This window comes from Macaca mulatta, chromosome 9, assembly GCF_049350105.2.
Source record: "Macaca mulatta isolate MMU2019108-1 chromosome 9, T2T-MMU8v2.0, whole genome shotgun sequence".
NCBI classification, from domain to species: domain Eukaryota; kingdom Metazoa; phylum Chordata; class Mammalia; order Primates; family Cercopithecidae; genus Macaca; species Macaca mulatta.
The window spans coordinates 15,467,060-15,484,496 of NC_133414.1; the positions used below are offsets into that span (position 1 = coordinate 15,467,060).

The 17,437-nt window shown below is 42.0% G+C and overlaps 1 protein-coding gene and 1 long non-coding RNA gene across 13 annotated transcripts in view; one reads left to right on the top strand and one right to left on the bottom strand.

Annotated features, from left to right (window-relative positions):
* The window catches only part of FRMD4A (FERM domain containing 4A), a 379,365-nt gene that overhangs the window by 265,583 nt on the left and 96,345 nt on the right, over positions 1-17,437 (bottom strand). The gene's annotated exons all lie outside the window — the stretch shown is intronic.
* On the top strand, positions 4,785-7,071 carry LOC114669896 (uncharacterized). Its single transcript, XR_003719178.2, has 2 exons — positions 4,785-4,935; positions 5,580-7,071. It is a non-coding gene; the product is annotated as an uncharacterized LOC114669896 (long non-coding RNA).

Consider the following 17,437-nt stretch of genomic DNA (forward strand, 5'->3'; position numbering starts at 1 on the left):
GTTTTATTGAGCACAATATCAACTGGAACCAATAAACAATTATGTACACAGCTGGCACCCAGCAATGACACACAGCTGCATCAGAACGTCTTGCCCCGTCCTGTGCATGTACCAGAAACCACGGCATCATTCACCAACACCATCCTGTTAAACCTCTGGGAGTTTCATGAAAAAAAAATCTAATGGTTTGAAAACTTGTCTTTTAAGGGAAATTATTAAGAAAATGAAAACTGCCTCTGAAATTTGACTTAAAAATCATATTCTGGGCATGTCCTTTTCCCTCTCAGCCAGGGAAAGTGCCATGTGGAGTTTTCAAATTCATAGATGAATTACTAGTTTTCTTCAAGGAGAACAAAGGTAAACAAACAAAAATCCTGACTACAGCTTTGAAAAATCCAAATAACATTAATCATGAAGAGTGGCTCACAAATTTTTTTTTTTAAAGCTGAATTTCCACAGTTAACCAGGGCAAAGGAAAGATAGGAATGTTTTTTCCTGCACGTGGTAAGATCATTTCCAAAAAAGTAAAGCTCTGCAAATGAATGCAAATGTTGATGGTGAGCAATTAATCTTTTGTAACCCCAAGTTCAGTTCATGTTATGAAAATTATAGTGTTGGGGTAAAAATATAGAAAAACAGCCTCCATTATCTCACTTCACTAAAATGGTTTTAGATTCCCAAGAATTTAAAAGAGATTGACTAGCAAGTCAGAGTTCATTCAGTTCACCACCTGCAAGAAAATGCATTTTTTTACATTTTCACCTGCAGAAGCCTAAAGGTGGGCCACAGTTTTGTTGCATCTCAAGGAATCTCTTTTTGTTTTGGAGACAGAGTCTTGCTCTGTTGCCGAGGCTGGAATGCATGGCACAATCTCAGCTCACTGCAACCTCTGCCTCCTGGGTTCAAGCAATTCTCACGCCTCAGCCTCCTGAGTAGCTGGGACTACAGGTGTGAGCCACCTCGCTAATTTTTTGTATTTTAGTAGAGACTGGGTTTCACTATGTTACCCAGGGTGGCCTCGAACTCCTGAGCTCAGGTAATCCGCCTGCCTCGGCCTCCCAAACTGCTAGGATTACAGGTATGAGTCACTGTGCCTGGCCTCAAGGAATCTCTTTAGTGATTCTGCTGGACAAGCATATAAACCAAAGAGAGAATCCTTTTACTCTGTGCCCACATATTTATGCAGTCTAGGTCCTCAAAATACTGAAGCACCAAAACAGAGAAGAGAAAGTTTCTAGAAACTGAATCTGATAGCTCCAGCTTTCTTCCCTTTTCTTTAATGCTACCCGGTTTCCCAAAATGAATATGCACAATCCAAATGCTTCTCATTTTTGTCTTTCCTTTATTTTTCCTAACAGTGAATATTTTAACTTTGACAATGAACCCTTTATATTATAGAAAAGAATGCAAAGTTTACAAGGAATGTAAGATAAACAATGAGACTAAAAAGCAGCTTCCTACAGTAGTAGCACTGGGGACAACGGCAGGGATCTGGGCCCTTGTGCACGGCCTGTGGGACTGTGACATGGTGCAGCTACTTTGGAAAACAGCCTGGCAGTTCCTCAAAATGTTAAACACAGAGGGACCATGTGGCCCATGCCTGGGTGTATAACCAAGAGAAATGAAAACATATATCCACAGAAACTTACATATGAATGTTCATAGTAACATTACACATAATAGGCAAAAGGAGGAAGAAACTAAATGTCCATCCGCTGATGAACAGATGAGCAAAATGTGATGTATCCATATAATAGAATATTATTCCGCTGGGCGTGGTGGCTCACACCTGTAATCCCAGCGCCTTGGGAGGCCAAGACTGGTAGATCACCTGAGGTTGGGAGTTCGAGACCAGCCTGACCAACATGGTGAAACCCCGTCTCTACTAAAAATACAAAATTAGCTGGGTGTGGTGGTGTGTGCCTGTAATCCCAGCTACTCCGGAGGTTGAGGCAGGAAAACTGCTTGAACCCAGGAGGTGAAGTTTGTAGTGAGTTGAAGTCACACTATTGCACTGCAGCCTGGGTAACAAGAGCAAAACTCCGTTTCAAAAAAAAAAAAAAAAAAGAATATTATTCAGAAAAGGCATGAAGTACTGATACATGCCACAACATGGATGAACTTTGAACACATTATGCTAACTGAAACAAATCACTTAGACCACATATTGTCTGAGTTTACTGATACGAAATGTGCAGAATAGACAAATCTACACATAGAAAAAATAAATCAGTATTTTCATAGGGACAAAGGGATGGAGTTAATGTGTGTGGGGATGATAGCTTATGAGTACAGGATTTCTTTCTGGGGTGGCGAAAATGTAGTAAAACTGGGGCAATGGTTGCATGACTTGTGAATATACTGCAAATCACTGAATTGCATACTTTAATGGATGAATTGTATGGTATGTGAATTAGATCTCAACAATAACAATCAACGTAAGCATCCTGCTTTCATTAGGCCACCATCCTCAGGCTCCAGGCCACATCTTTTGATCTTCTCTGCCATTGGTGCTAAAGGGATTGGAGACATTCAAATAAGGGTCCAGCCACATCTCCTGAGGCACATGATCCCCCTTCATTCATATGACAAGTATCTACTGAGGTCCTGTGACATACCAGGACCTCAGTAGATGGGATATCCTTAATAACTGTATCCTTAGTACTAGTAGATGGGGTATCCTTAGTAAATGCGGTATCCTTAGTAACTATATCCTTAGTACTAGTAGACGGGTAGATGGGGTATCCTTAGTAAATGAGGTATCCTTAAGTAACTGTATCCTTAGTACTAGTCCTAGTCCTTAGTACTAGTCCTAGTACTAAGGATACAGTGAGTGAAAAAAATAGACTCCCAAAGTCCCTGTCCCGCTGAAGTTGGCATTCTAGTGGGGGAGTTTGACAATGAACAAATAATAAATAAGTACATAGAATATTAGGTGGATACGAGCTGTAGCTCAGGACGGAGGAAGGGGAGAGGCAGAGGCCTCTAAGAGACAACCATAGTGACTGGGGGAGGAGCTGGGAGGTGAGCTTGGCTGGCAGGTGAGGCTTGACCGCCTGTGGACCAACACGCCTCCGCCTCCCTGGAAGGGAAGCAGCTGAGGTCAAAGCCCTGGGCAGTCACTCAGCTGTGGTCTCTGCTCAAGAAGAGGAAGGCGCAGGCAGACGACTTCTGTTGTCTAAAGCCAGGGGTGCATGTTGGCCTAATTTCCTCTTTGGGAGCATTACTGGGCAGAGTAAGCTGTGGTTTCAGCGAAACATTTTACAAAGTTTCTCATGATCTACTCAAGGTCAAGATGAAAATGTATACCCTTATCATAGGCAGACTTATAATGGGTAAAATAACCATATACAAAGAATGTCAATTTCTGAAATAATATATCAAGTTATGAATAACGTGTCCAATATGCTGCTGATGAGAACTAGCAGTAATACTACAACCAACACTATGATAAATTAATATTATTGATGAACAAGGTCAATAATCAGTGGCATTCAATATTATTAACAATAACAACAGCTGTAATCTAATAAGAGCTTCATCGATCTCTGTGACCCACGGCCTTTTATTTTTATGTACTGATAACTACTTTTATTATCCCTTGGTTGAATTTATAAAATCCAATTTTTAAAATGACAAAAACTTAGCTTAAAAGCAAGATTCAAACAGGTCAAAGTGAGACTGATGGATTTAACAATGTGGAATGAAGATTTAAACAAACCAACTACTTACATGTAGGAGGAGAAAAGCAGTTAGTATTAACAAAACAAAACGCATACAACCTGAATGTTATTGACAGCAACCTGAATAGGAGGCTGAAGTGTGCTGTGGTGGACCCCAAAGTTCTTGCAATATTAGTATATGAAACAAACCACGAGACTGGGCAACAGAGCAAGACCCCGTCTCTACAAAAAATAAAAAAAATTAGCTGTGCATGGCAGCCTGTGCCTGTAATCACAGCTATTCACGAGGCTGAGGCAGGAGGACTGCATGAGCCCATGAGTTGGAGGCTGCAGTGAGCTGGGAATGCACCACTGCACTCCAGCCTGGGTGACAGAGCGGGACCTGGCCTCAAAAACAACAATAACAACAGCAACGACAGCAAACCACACACCACAGTGTTCTCACTGGGAGTTAATAGGACTGACATATTAACAACATTATATGGAGTACTATGTTCTGTTTCATGGCTACATTTTAAGACAGATGTTTGCAAATTTCATTAGTCCAGGTGAGAGCATTTAGGATGAGGAAGTGTTCAGGTCCGACTTCAATGACTGAAGGGAACGGTGATGTCTAGTCCCCAAAAGAACAGCTCTAGCAGTGGGAAGGCAGAGGCCAGTGACCTGGAGCATGGTTTTCTGTGAGATTAGATGTGTTAAGTGCTGGTGCATGGAAGGAGGACCGCTAGGTGGAAAGGGTCAGGAAGGGGGGATTAAAAGCCGGCAGATTTTGCAGTGACTGCACAAAGGGCTTTGTGCCACTCAGAGCTACCACCCAAGGAGGTGGCTTTCTGGAAGCCGTGGGTGGGTGTCCTGTCCCTGGAGTGTTCCTACAGCGGCACGGCACCACCTGTGCTCCTGCCGCAGAGGGAATCCCTGCTGCCTGTGGGCGGTTGGCCTCCTGACCTCCAAGGTCCCTCTGGCTCTCAGAGTCAGGGACCAGGCACCGCGAACAAAGAGCTCCAGTTGGGGGGTTGGCTCAGGCACTGTGGTTTCCCAACACTAGTAATTTGTATTCAGAGAACAAACACAACATTGTCTGAATTCACCACTGCTGAAGGCACAGACTTGGAGAAGTAGCGATGATCTGCAATGGCACTGACGGCAGGTCAACTGGAACTGCAAAATCTCTCAAGATGGAAGCCAGCATTTCCTCTACGAGCCCTGCTATACACCCTGTGGCTGCCTGACTGTGGCTCTGGCTGTGAAGTCTGTAAGTTTCTTCCCCTGTTCCCCACCAGAGGTGGGTCTCAGGGAGCCCCTCTCAGCTTCATCATCTGCCGAGTCACCACTGCAGATTGCCGACTTTGGCTTTGCCTCCCATCCTCTTCCTTGAGTCTATGGCTGGTCCTCACACTCCGAGGCTCCTGGATCTCACTTTTCCTTTGCCTCCACATCTACGCTTGAGGCCCAGCCCTGCCCATTCCCCTTCTGGATTTTGGGGATCCCAGCTCAGGTCAAGGCCTTTATTGCCCTTCAGGGAAGGTCCAACTAGTGTGTAGTAATAGTGCCATTTATTGACTAATATATGCCAGATGTTGAACAGTCTCTATTTCACCTGGTTCCATGATGACATTTCAGAGCAGGTGTTATGCCCATTTTACAGAAGAGGAACCTGAGGCTCCAAGGCTCAGTAACTTGCCTGCGGCTCCCCAGTATGTGGTAGAGCTAGAATTCAAATCTCTCTTTGTAGATTCAATGTACAATGTAGAATTCAAATCTCTCTGTAGATTCAAATCTACGTTTTTCTCTAGTGTCTCATGTGATCATGCTGACGTCAGCACCTTACTAAAACCATGCCATATTTTCAGTAAATATGTACTGATTATTTCTTTTGTATTTGTTTTTTGTTTTTAGGAGAAGAAGGAAAACATTCTACTCATTTCCCCCCCCCCCAAAAAAAGAAAGAAACAGAAGAAAAAAATAATCTCACACGGCTTTGAAATAAACAGTGACTGAGCACATTTAAAACGAAAGCTTTGTGTGAGAGAAATCTGCTTTGAGGTTTTATACGTGGATTGTTCTAAGTAGGAAAAGAATTGTCTCTGTGTGCTCACTGAAGTTTTGGCTCTCGAAACAGAGTGTTAAAAACTTTCAGTACAGCAGGGATGACGTACTTCCTGATAAAGACTCATCACCAAGAAGTGGCTTTAGTGTGATGAATACCGAGTCAGGTGCCAAATTATGCGGCTCCCTAGCTAGGGTGTGATTCGGATTGACAAACACAGGAGGGATAAGCATGTGGATATTAACATTGTTGGGAGAGTCTTTAATTCTACTCAATTCTTCTATGTGGTTCTATCTTAATACCCATCACAGATTTTTTTTTTTTTTTTTTTTTTTTTTGAGATGGAGTCTTGCTTTGTCGCCCAGTCTGGAGTGTAATGGTGCAATCTTGGCTCACTGCAACTGCAGCCTCCACCTCCTGGGTTCAAGCGATTCTCCTGCCTCAGCCTCCTGAGTAGCTGGGATTACAGTCGTGCACCACCATGCCCGATTAATTTTTATATTTTCAGTAGAGATGGGATTTCACCACGTTGGCCAGGCTGGTCTTGAATTCCTAGCCTCAAGCAATCCACCTGCCTTGGCCTCCCAAAGTGCTGGGATTACAGGCGTGAGCCACCGTGCCCGGCCCACAGATTTTATTTAATAATATACACACACTGTACTTTCATTCTCTCTAGGGGGTAAACAAACAAATCAAGGACTGTAAATATCAAACTCCAGAAAAGAGTAACCAAGCAGGACACAAACCCAGCAGCTCACCCTTTCTCATTCCCCAGTTGGCAGGGCTGGCACCGAAGGTCCCTCTCTTTGCAACACTCGGCAAAGGCGACAGGAAATCTGAGCCACAGGCGGGCACTGGCACTCATGAGGTGCACAGCCTTGGATGAACCCTTTAACCAGTTTCTGCTCCTCAGTTTTGTTGCTGATAGCATGGGGAGTATTAGGATCTCAAATAGCTGCAGGAAAGTTCAGAGGAGGTGGTGCAGACAAGCGCACTGCCAACTGTAAAGCACTCTGCAAAAGGTGATCAGTATTACCCTAGTCAACAGGCATTTCCCAATGGGGAAAATTCAGCTGACCTGATGTTGAAAAGGAGATACTCCACCTAAAACTGCCTCCAACGCTTTCTCTTCCCCAGCCCTGATTTATTCTTCTCCTTTTTTATTACTGCCTATACTGTATGTTTATTTATTTGTCCATTGTCTGTTTCCCTGTATTAGAATGTGGGTTTCTTGCAGGCCTGGCTTTGTCTGTTTAGTTCTCTGTTGTAGCCCCAGAGCCTTGAACGGTGCCTGGAACATACTACGCTCAATACATCTTTGTTGGATTAATGAATGCTAAATGACGTCTCTAGACTAAATGACCCGCATCTTAGCCCCCAGCTCTGATATTGTGAACAAGCAGTAAAAAGTCATGTAGAATTTTAGAAACTTGAACTTTCGAATCAGGATGTTAGAGTGGTTCATTTATCTATTTATTCATTCCCTTAACTAATTTTCAGTCAAGTACTATGTGCAAAGCTCTGGACTCCGCTACATGTCTGTTATGAATATCAGTCAATACAATTTTTTTTTTTTTAAGAGAGTCTCACTCTGTTGCCCAGGCTGGAGTGCAGTGGTATGATCTCAGCTCACTGCAACCTCTGCCTCCTGGATTCAAGTGATTCTCCTGCCTCAGCCTCCTGAGTAGCTGGAATTACAGGTGTGCACCACCACACCTGGCTAATTTTTGTATTTTTAGTAGAGATGGGGTTTTGCCACGTTGGTCAGGCTGGTCTGACCTCAGTGATCTGCCTTTCTCAGCCTGTTAAAGTGTTGGGATTACAGGCATGAGCCATCATGCCCGGCCAGTCAATACTATTAAAAAACAAAGCAAAATGGTTTTTTGTAAAAAAAAAAAAAAACATTGCAGATACGTATTTAAATGACAAATGCCCCCCTAATTTCCTATTCATGCCTCAATCATTCTATCTGATGTCGTCACAGCTGATGTACAGGCATCTGTGCTCTGGTGGCTTCTTTCTAGAATTAGGAAGCTCATCTTAATTTCCAAAGTGACATCTAGTTGGATGCCTAGGGGAAGGTATTGTATGGTCCAATTTCTTCCACACTTGTTTCTAAACTCATTGTAAATGCTGGAGATGTGGGCTTCAGAGAGGGCATGAACGAGTACAGTGGATGTGCAGGAAAAAAAAAACAAAAGTCCCTTAGCAGAAAAGGTGAAAAAGAAAACTCCTGCTCAAGCACGATGAGTTTTAAACAAGCCAGTTGTCTGTGACTTTGTTTATACTGCAGTTGGGTATTGTTTTACTTAGGAAGCTGTTCAGTTATCGCGGTACTAATGAGTTAATAAGTAAGTAGACGCCTATGTTTTCCAATTACATGCCCCACTTTATTTCTGGGTAGTAACAGCGTGAACAATTTGGCAGGGCGGGTCCAAGAGAGAAAGAAAGCTTAGAAAAATCTTCAAATCTTCAGAAACATCACTGGACTTAGAGTGTAGAAAATAAAATGTATTTTATTTTATATATATGTACATATATAAATTAAAATGAACTTAATGTATATAAAATTAAATTATTTTTATTAATTTATATAGGATTAATTTTATATAAATTAAAATGCAGCAATTAAGTGGAAGAATCCCTATGTCAACATTCTAAGTAATTCAAAAAATTGGATTGAGGCCAGGCACGGTGGCTCAAACCTGTAATCCTAGCACTTTGGGAGGCCGAGGCGGGCAGAGCACTTGAGGTTAGGAGTTTGAGACCAGCCTGACCAACATGGTGAAACCCTGTCCTTACTAAAAGTACAAAAATTAGCCAGGCATGTGCCTGTAATCCCAGCTACTTGGGAGGCTGAGGCAGGAGGATTGCTTGAACCTAGGAGAGAGAGGTTGCAGTGAGCAGAGACTGCACCATTGTACTCCAGCCTGGGTGACAGAGTGAGACCCTGTCTCAAAAAAAAAAAAAAAAAAAAAAATTGCCTGTGCACCTGACCCAGCATACATAACACAGTAGGGATCATCAAAGAAGCCAGTGAGAACTTCAGAAACTATCCCCAACCACAGCCTACAACTCTCCTGTCTCTTAGAAGGGGAGCAAGATTTTTAAAGTACTACAGGGTCTACGGCAATTGAGAAAAGCCATCAGGTATAAAGCAATCACAGAGCCACTCCAAATCTTGATGAAACCAGTTAGATGGAACAAAAGGGTCCAGCAATTAACATTCCTCTGGCATGTAGGCACTTTTTTGGCAGAAGCATACCTTTGGAGGTACTGACTCAATGCTATCCTCCCCATCTCAGTGTTTTTGTTTCCTCAGTGTTTTGTTTCCTCAGTGTTTTTGTTTCCTTCTGCCTGTTCTCAAAAGCTATGATGAGGTTCTTGAACTGAATGCCTTTAAGGTGTCCTCTACATTCTGCCTGTCTTCACCCAATCCTCCCTGTGTATTTTGAGAGTGTATTAAATGCTTTCATCTAGAATGCAGACTTTTAAGGTGATCATAGGAATTCTTTCTAGGTAGTAAGAACCTACATTACAATACAACCTTTGGTCGCATACAAATTTGGGCATTGTGTTTTTGCAACCAAAATCCACAGCGTTTGAATTCCACTACAAACTTATAAGTGAATAGTGGAAAACCACTTATGTCTAAAGGGTATTTCTCTGTAATTACTGGGGTGTCAGAAATTTAACACTGTGTTCTCCCATGGGAGCATGCTTTTAAGACATGTGTCTTGCACTTGGCTTATAAAATCATTCACTATTATTCCAAAATTTTGCACACACGTCATGTTTGTTTGGGCTTGAAAGTCAATTTTTGTATTCAAATCTTTGCTTTTATTATTGTTTTTTAAATCCTTCCACTTAGCACGTGAGCAGTTACACACAGGTGCTTCAATAGTAGGGTGGTAACTAACATTGAATCAATTCTCAGTGTGCACCGGGCACTGCATCACACATGTTACCTATCTTAATTCACTTAATCCTATGACATTCCCATTTTACAGATGTCTTAGTCTGTTCAGGCTGTATAGCAAAATACCGTAGACTGGGTGCTATTATGAACAATAGCAATTTATTTCTCACAGTTCTGGAAGCTCAAGATCAGGGCACCAGCACCGTTGGGTTTTGGTGAGGGCTCCTCTTTCCCCTTGCAGACGGCTGCCTTCTGGTTGTGTGCTCACATGGTAGAAAGGACAAGGGACCTCTCTGGGGCTTCTTATTTTTCTCTCCCTCCCTTCCTTCCTTCCTTCCTTCCTTCCTTCCTTCCTTCCTTCCTTCCTTCCTTCCTTCCTTCCTTCCTTCCTTCCTTCCTTCCTTCCTATTTTTAAATTTTATTTATTTATTCATTTATTTTTTGAGACAGAGTCTCACTCTGTCACCCAGGCTGGAGTGGAGTGTGCAATCATGGCTCACTGAAGACTCGACCTCCTGGGCTCAAGTGATCTTCCCACTTCAGCCTCCTAAGTAGCTGGGACCACAGGCATGTGCCACCATGTTTGGCTAATTTTTGTATTTTTGTAGAGATCAGGTCTCAGAATATTGCCCAGGCTGATCTCAAACTCCTGGGCTAAAGTGATCCTCCTGCCTTGGCCTCCCAAAGTGTTGGAATTATAGGCGTGAGCCACCATGTCTGGCCTGGTGCCTCTTTTATAAGGGTACTAATACCATTCATGAGGGCTCAGAACATCCTCATAACCTACTGGCCTGTCCAAGGCTCCACCTTCTAATATCAGGACCTTGGGGGCTAGGTTTCAACAGATGAATTTTGGGGAACACAAACATTCAGGCCATAGCAGCAGATAAGGAATGGAGTCTTGGAATTAGTGAGAGACAGAACTGAAATTCAAACCCAGACAGTGTGGTTTCAGTGCTCTTACATTATAAGAAGCTCATACATGGCTTGTTGTGGCAAATTTTCTCTCCTTGTATATTAAGAATTTAGAAATGTTATATGGTGACTGCTAGGGACTAAATTATATTTCCCTCCCCCAAATTTGTATGTTGAAGTCCTAACCTCCAGTGTGATGGTTTTTGGAGATGAGGCCTTTGGTAGGTGATTAGGTGTAGGTAAGGTCTAAGGGTGGAGCCCACATGTTGGGACTAGTGCCCTTAGAAGAGGAAGAAGAGAGATCAGAGCTTTCTCTCTCTGCCACTTGAGGACACAGCAAGAAGGTGGCCGTCTGCAAGCCAGGAAGAGAGCCCTCACCAGGAATGGAATCTGCTGGCATCTTGATCTTGGACTTCCAGCCTGCAGCACAGTGAGAAATAAATGTCTGTTTGTTAAGCCACTCAGTCTATGGTATTTGTTATTACAGCCCCAGCTCATGATGACAGTGACAATTCATCTGTCTATCCCTTACATTGGTGATAATCAGTGAAGAATTTAAAAAAAAAAAAAAAAAAAAAGAAGGTACTACGCAAATAAAGACAGGCAATGGTCTTTAAGATCAATGTCAGTACATGTATTATAGCAAGTATTAATTGATCTTATAGAGCTAGAAAATATATGTGGTCTAACCCTTTTATTTTATAGAAGAAAGTAAAACACAGAGAGGTTAAATGACTTGTTTAAGGTCATGTAGAAGTACATACAAGTAGTAGTCAGGTGGTTTATTTTATTAGATTAGAGGTGATTATTTTCCAGCTACAAGGTAAGTGGAATCTGCTCTAAAAATAAAAAGCTCTCATCCTGCTCAAGCCTCTACTTAAACTAGAGGGCAAAATTCCTGCTTTATTATTCTAATGACAAGGTCATACTGCTTCTGACTAGAAAACGCCAAAACAGGAGACAAAACTAGCATCGTATAGTGCCAGTTAAAAATTATTTAGAAACCCACAAGTTCTGTGCTTTGTAAATTTTTTTCTCTCTCTCTAGGACATAGTAGAACTGAATCATTACAACGAGGCATGTGACAGAAATGTTGACTCTTTCTGCCATGTCTGTCTATTTATGACTTCTTCAGACTACAGGAATTGTCAGCAATAAATAGACTGTATTCAAACAGCAGGATTGATTTGCCATTCAGTATTATAACCAACTGAGAGTAGTTCACTCTTTGGTTAAATTATGCTTGTAAGAAGTGAGAAAACGGGAAGAGAAAAAAATGCACTCAGTCCATAATGATAACCTTGGGTAACCGTGTATTTTCCTGAAGGAAGTAATAAGGAACACACACATTGGACACACAACAAACAGCATGGTGGGAAACCCTAGAGTGGATGGTCTGTATTGAGTGAGGTTTTCCAGGGCAATTTTACTCAAAAATCTCTGTCTCTTTGTTCGAATTTTAGAAGCATCCATATATGTTTCCTTGAAGATGATGTTTAAGGCCATCCCTTTCATCTAAGGAGAATCTACAGTGTACATGTAAATAAACAGCTTTCTTCTTCAGGTGTCAACAAAACCCATGACCAAGTTATGATGTCAAGGAACCAAAGCACCCAGCCTCCATACAAGTGTTTCTGAGTGTGACATTTTCTATTTCCAAACTACTAGTACCACAACTTTAGACTTAGGCTCTGTGGGCCTAAGGAAACAATGCTTCTGCTCACACATGTGTGCACATACATACTCACACATAAGCCAGGTATGCCAGCACAGCATCATGTATACCATATGATGCATTTATTCTAATCGGCGAATGGCCCAAACCCATGTTGACCATAAGATTTCATTACTTTTTAAAAAAAATGGCTATATCACACTTAATGCCTCACACTGAGTTCAAGGTCTGCTAAAAATCAGACTTTTTTTTTTTTTTAAACCTGGACTACTGTAAAAGTAGGCCATGTTTATCTTACACATAAGCAGTTGATGTTTAAGATATTTCATCTTATTGGTGCTAGCTAGTCCTAACAGATTGGTAGACAATTCACTGATGCAAAGAAGCGCTGTTGAATCTCTATAACCTGCACGCCCTGGGGAGGAATGGTGAGGTGAATACGCCACCACTCTGTTTTCAAGGTTGGCACAGTATTGAAGGGGAGATAGATAAAGTAAACCTGCAAGTCACAAAGCAATGTAATGATAGAGGCAGCATGTGCCACATGTCAATGCCAGACCACGTGGGAAGGACCAACCATCAGGTTGGGGTGGGCTGCAGCTGGGGGAGAGGCAGTGGAGGCTGCAATTCAGCTGGGCATCAAAAGTTAAGAGGAAGCTTTTTAAGATCTTGAAGCTGTTATTCCCCAGTTGTATATTATCTGCACATCTCATGGACATGCTGTCTTGGTTGCACAATGAGGGAATGGCTAAAAACGACTCAGGCTGTGGAATGTGGCCTCCTTTAGTCTATTGTCTATGCCATGGCCCGAGTAATCCTTTAAAATCACAAGCCAGATCACATTATGCTCCAGCTGAAGTTCCTCCAATGACTTCCCATCTAATTAAGAGTAAAAGCCAAAGTACATGGGCCAGCCTAAGAAATCAACATTATTTGGAAATCTCCTTTCTACCCCATCTCATCTCAATCCACTTTTCTTCTCTTTCCTTTCCTTGTTTCCAGTCATCAGACAAGCCATGCTTCCAGCTCCAGCCCACCACACTATGGTTCACCTCTGCCTGGGACTCTCTTCCCCCAGGTAGCATCTCTTGCCATAAAGGACTTCTCTCAGGGAGAAGCAGTCCCCAGCCACTCAGCTGAAACCACATTCTTTTCCCTGCCATTACTCTCCATCCTCCTAGATGACTTTATTTTTCTTTATGGTGTTGCTCGTCATCTGATATAGCACAGATTTATATTTGTTTATTTCCTGTCTACCCTGAGTCCTCTTAAAACGGAACTTCCCTGAGTGTGGGCACGGGCTTGTTTTATTCTTGGTGTTATCCCTGATGTTTAGAGGAGTACCTGTCATAGTGTGTTCAGCAGACATCTGTTGAAAGAATGACTTTCAGCACTTTGGGAGGCTGAAGCGGGTGGATCACGAGGTCAGGAGTTCGAGACCAGCCTGGCCAACATGGTGAAACCCTGTCTCTACTAAAAATACGAAAAATTAGCTGGGTGTGGTGGCAGGCACCTGTAATCTCAGCTACTCGGGAGGCTGAGGCAGGAGAATCGCTTGAACCCAGAAGGCTGAGGTTGCAGTGAGCCGAGACTGCACCCCTGCACTCCAGCCTGGGCAACACAGCAAGACTCCATCTCAAAAAAAAAAAAAGAATGACTTAATAGAGAATGCAACTAGAGTATTTCTTCATTAATACAGGCTGCAATTGTGGTGGCACGATAGGCAAGATCTGCAGTTACTTCTTTCAAGGAAGAGATATCACAGGGATGGTGGGGTCATCCTGTGCCTGATCAGAATTTAGATTCACTGACTACACCAAAGGTGGGACTTGATCCTGACCACTGGGACAAAACAGATGGAGATATACGTTAAACAAAGAATTCCTTCTAATCACCATTTCTATTATCAATCAAAAGTATTTCTATGTTTACTTTTATGTACAAAAATTCAGTCTCCTGAATCTGATCACTTTATCTTCTGCTCTTGGTCATTCAAACCATTTCCCCAGAAAAGTTTATTTGCACAAAAGGTAGCATGCAAATGCTCTTTTAGTTTCTGTTCCTTCTTTAAAATCCATTTTCAGTGTAACAGTGTCAGGCCCAGTGAAACTTTCTATTGCAGTGAAAGGCTTTTTTGTTGTTTTTTTTGAGATGGAGTCTTGCACTGTTGCCCAGGCTGGAGTGCAGTGGCATGATCTCAGCTCACTGCAACCTCCACCTCCCAGGTTCAAGCAATTCTCCTGCCTCAGCCTCCTGAGTAGCTGGGACTACAGGCACGTGCCACCAAGCCTGACTAATTTTTTGTAATTTTAGTAGAGACGGGGTTTCACTGAGTTAGCTAGGATGGTCTCGATCTCCTGACCTTGTGATCTGCCCACCCCGGCCCCCCAAAGTGCTGAGATTACAGGGGTGAGCCACTGCACCTGAGTCTTTTTTTTTTTAAAGTATAAAATTTCCCTTTACCTCGTGCAATTTCATGTTATCAATCAGTGCATTTAAATAATTGATTGAATTTGGTGTGTACTAAAAATTTGCTGCTCAAGGAAATCAACTTTTTAATTCTCCTATTAGGTGTCTGTTCGTGGTGTGTGGTTCAAAGAGGAAATTCTAGGCTGCAGAGATTTGAAAACCACAGAGGAGGGGAATATATTCAACCCAGTTTTGACCTGTTTCTGCTTCCGGATATTGTGCATTAACTAGAAGTGATGTGAAGAAATGGAACAGAAGAGAAAATGAGGCTGTGTATTGGAAAACATTTGTCAGCCTGCTGGCTGACTGTGAACACAGATTCGTAGAAGAACCAGTGAAAATCTCATCATTGGGGTCATTTGCAGCCAGACTGGCCCAGATATTTGAAATTTCACTGTAGGGAGTGATTGTTTCTGGACCCCTTAAGGCCTGGGAAAAGGAGGAGTGATGATGATCTCATTGTCTATTCCCTTTTGTGATGGGTATTGATTAGCGCCAAGCCAATACCCAAAGCAATTCCAGTCCATAATAAAAAGCAACACAACAGCAGTCCCCATGATCAGTCAGCGATTTGGAAGCCAAAGGCAAAGATAAGAAGCCTGCTAGATATTTACATCTCCTTCAAACACTAGCAGAAAGCATGACATTTCCTTGGTCCATCAGCTGCTGTTGAAAGAGAGTTTTGACTGTAGTAAGAGGGGACATTTGTCTCACTCAGGGCTCACTGACCATGCTGGTCTTCATGTCTTCTACTTAGACAGTGTCCTTATACAAGCAAATAAGAAAAATGTGCCCTACATGACAATGTACAATACACAGAATGAGGAGAGCCAAGACACCCAAAAGACCCAGATACTTTTGGAGCAGAGAAATAAATTCCACCGAGGGTCACTTCTGGAATTTCTATCTTTATTCCTACTGATTGGATTTCCCACCTTTCCAAAGAAAGTAACATGGTCAAGTTCTTCCAAGTTCTAAGAGTTCAACCCAAACCTTCATTTAAGATTTTGGTTTAGAGGCCGGGTGTGTGGTGGCTCAAGTCTGTAATCCCAGCCCTTTGGGAGGCCGAGGTGGCTGGATCACTTGAGGTCAGGACTTCAAGACCAGCCTGGCCTGCATGGTGAAATCTCATCTCTACTAAAAATACAGAAAAAATTAGCTGGGGTTGGTGGCACACACCTGTAATCCCAGCTACTGGGGAGGCGGAGGCAGGAGAATCACTTGAACCCGGGAGGCAGAGGTTGGAGCCAAGATCATGCCACTGCACTATAGCCTGAGCAACAAAACAAGACTTCATCTCAAAAAAAAAAAAAAAAATTATGTTCAGAATGAAGCCCAGTGTCATCATTCACTCCCCTAACATGTAAAACCATCTATGTAGAAAAACTGATTCTACTATAATAGAAATGTTTCTAGAACCTAGACTTCCTCTAAACTCATGGCTGCCCATGAATTTCTGCTTGAAGATTGATTTTTACAGCTTACTGAATCAAATATTGGTATCTGATTTTTCTCACAGCACTCAAGAAGTTAAGAATTTTCTATTTCAATTGGATTCAAGTGGTTTCTGCCTTTTCTCTAGATACAAGTTCTACAAGGAGCCGGGAGATAATTTTAAAATAGCCAAAAAATACCCTTTGGGTGAGGAAATGATCAGAACAAGGGTCTAGTTATTTCCATTAGGCTGTTCTCTTCTACAAGTGATGCTACCATGATAGTAAATGCCAGAACCATAAATTCTATAAATGTGTAGAGACTGTCCATACAGAAGAGAAGGCCATAATTTCATAACAACATATGGAAAGTAAACACAACTTGATCGTTAGATTTTAAAGTAGTTGGCAGTGCTGGAAATTCAAGAAACTTGAGTTTATTTCGAGCATGTAAGTTAAGATGGAGCTCATAAGAAATGTAACAGATTTTTTTTCCTTGATATTATTTTTAGAGTCCATTTTCAGAATTCAACTGAATTGTAGTTAGAATTTAAAATTATAGCTCAATGATCCATTTTTAAAAAGCGAAATTGAGCTAGGAGGAAAAGGACGGTTATACTTAACATATCTTTTTAAAAATGTTTTATTTTTATTGTTATTATTTTTTGAACAGGGTCTCACTCTACTTCCAAGGCTGGAGTGCAGTAGTGCAATCTTGGCTCCTTGCAGTCTTGACCTCCCAGGCTCAAGCAATCCTCCTACCTCAGCCTCCCAAGTAGTTGGCACTACAGGTGCGTTCCACCATGCACAGCCAACTTTTTAAATTTTTTGTAGAGAAGAAGTCATGCTATGTTGCCTAGGCTCGTCTCAAACTCCCGGACTCAAGCAACATGCCCACCTCAGTCTCCCAAAGTGCTGAAAGGCCCAGCCTTACTTAACGTATCTTTAGCTGGATTTTTTTTTTTTTTTTAAGTGGAAGAGAAAAACAAACTCTGAACAAACCAAGTTTGTTTTTCTCTTCTATTTAAAGAAAAAATCCTAAACTCTGAATTCTAATCAATGAAAATAAAATTATTTGCACAAGTACTTGGATTGGCATTTATATCCTGGCAAATGGTCTAAATGCACATTTTTTAAAGCCGTGGGATTAAAAAGATAAAGACCCTTACTGGGAGACCAGCAGTTGGTTTTTTATTTTAGTGGATCCGTTTCATTTCTTTTTACACTCTGTGATAAATGGAGGTCATATATTCTCCTTAATGGCCTGTTCGTGATTTGGCATCGTGCTGAGGCTGG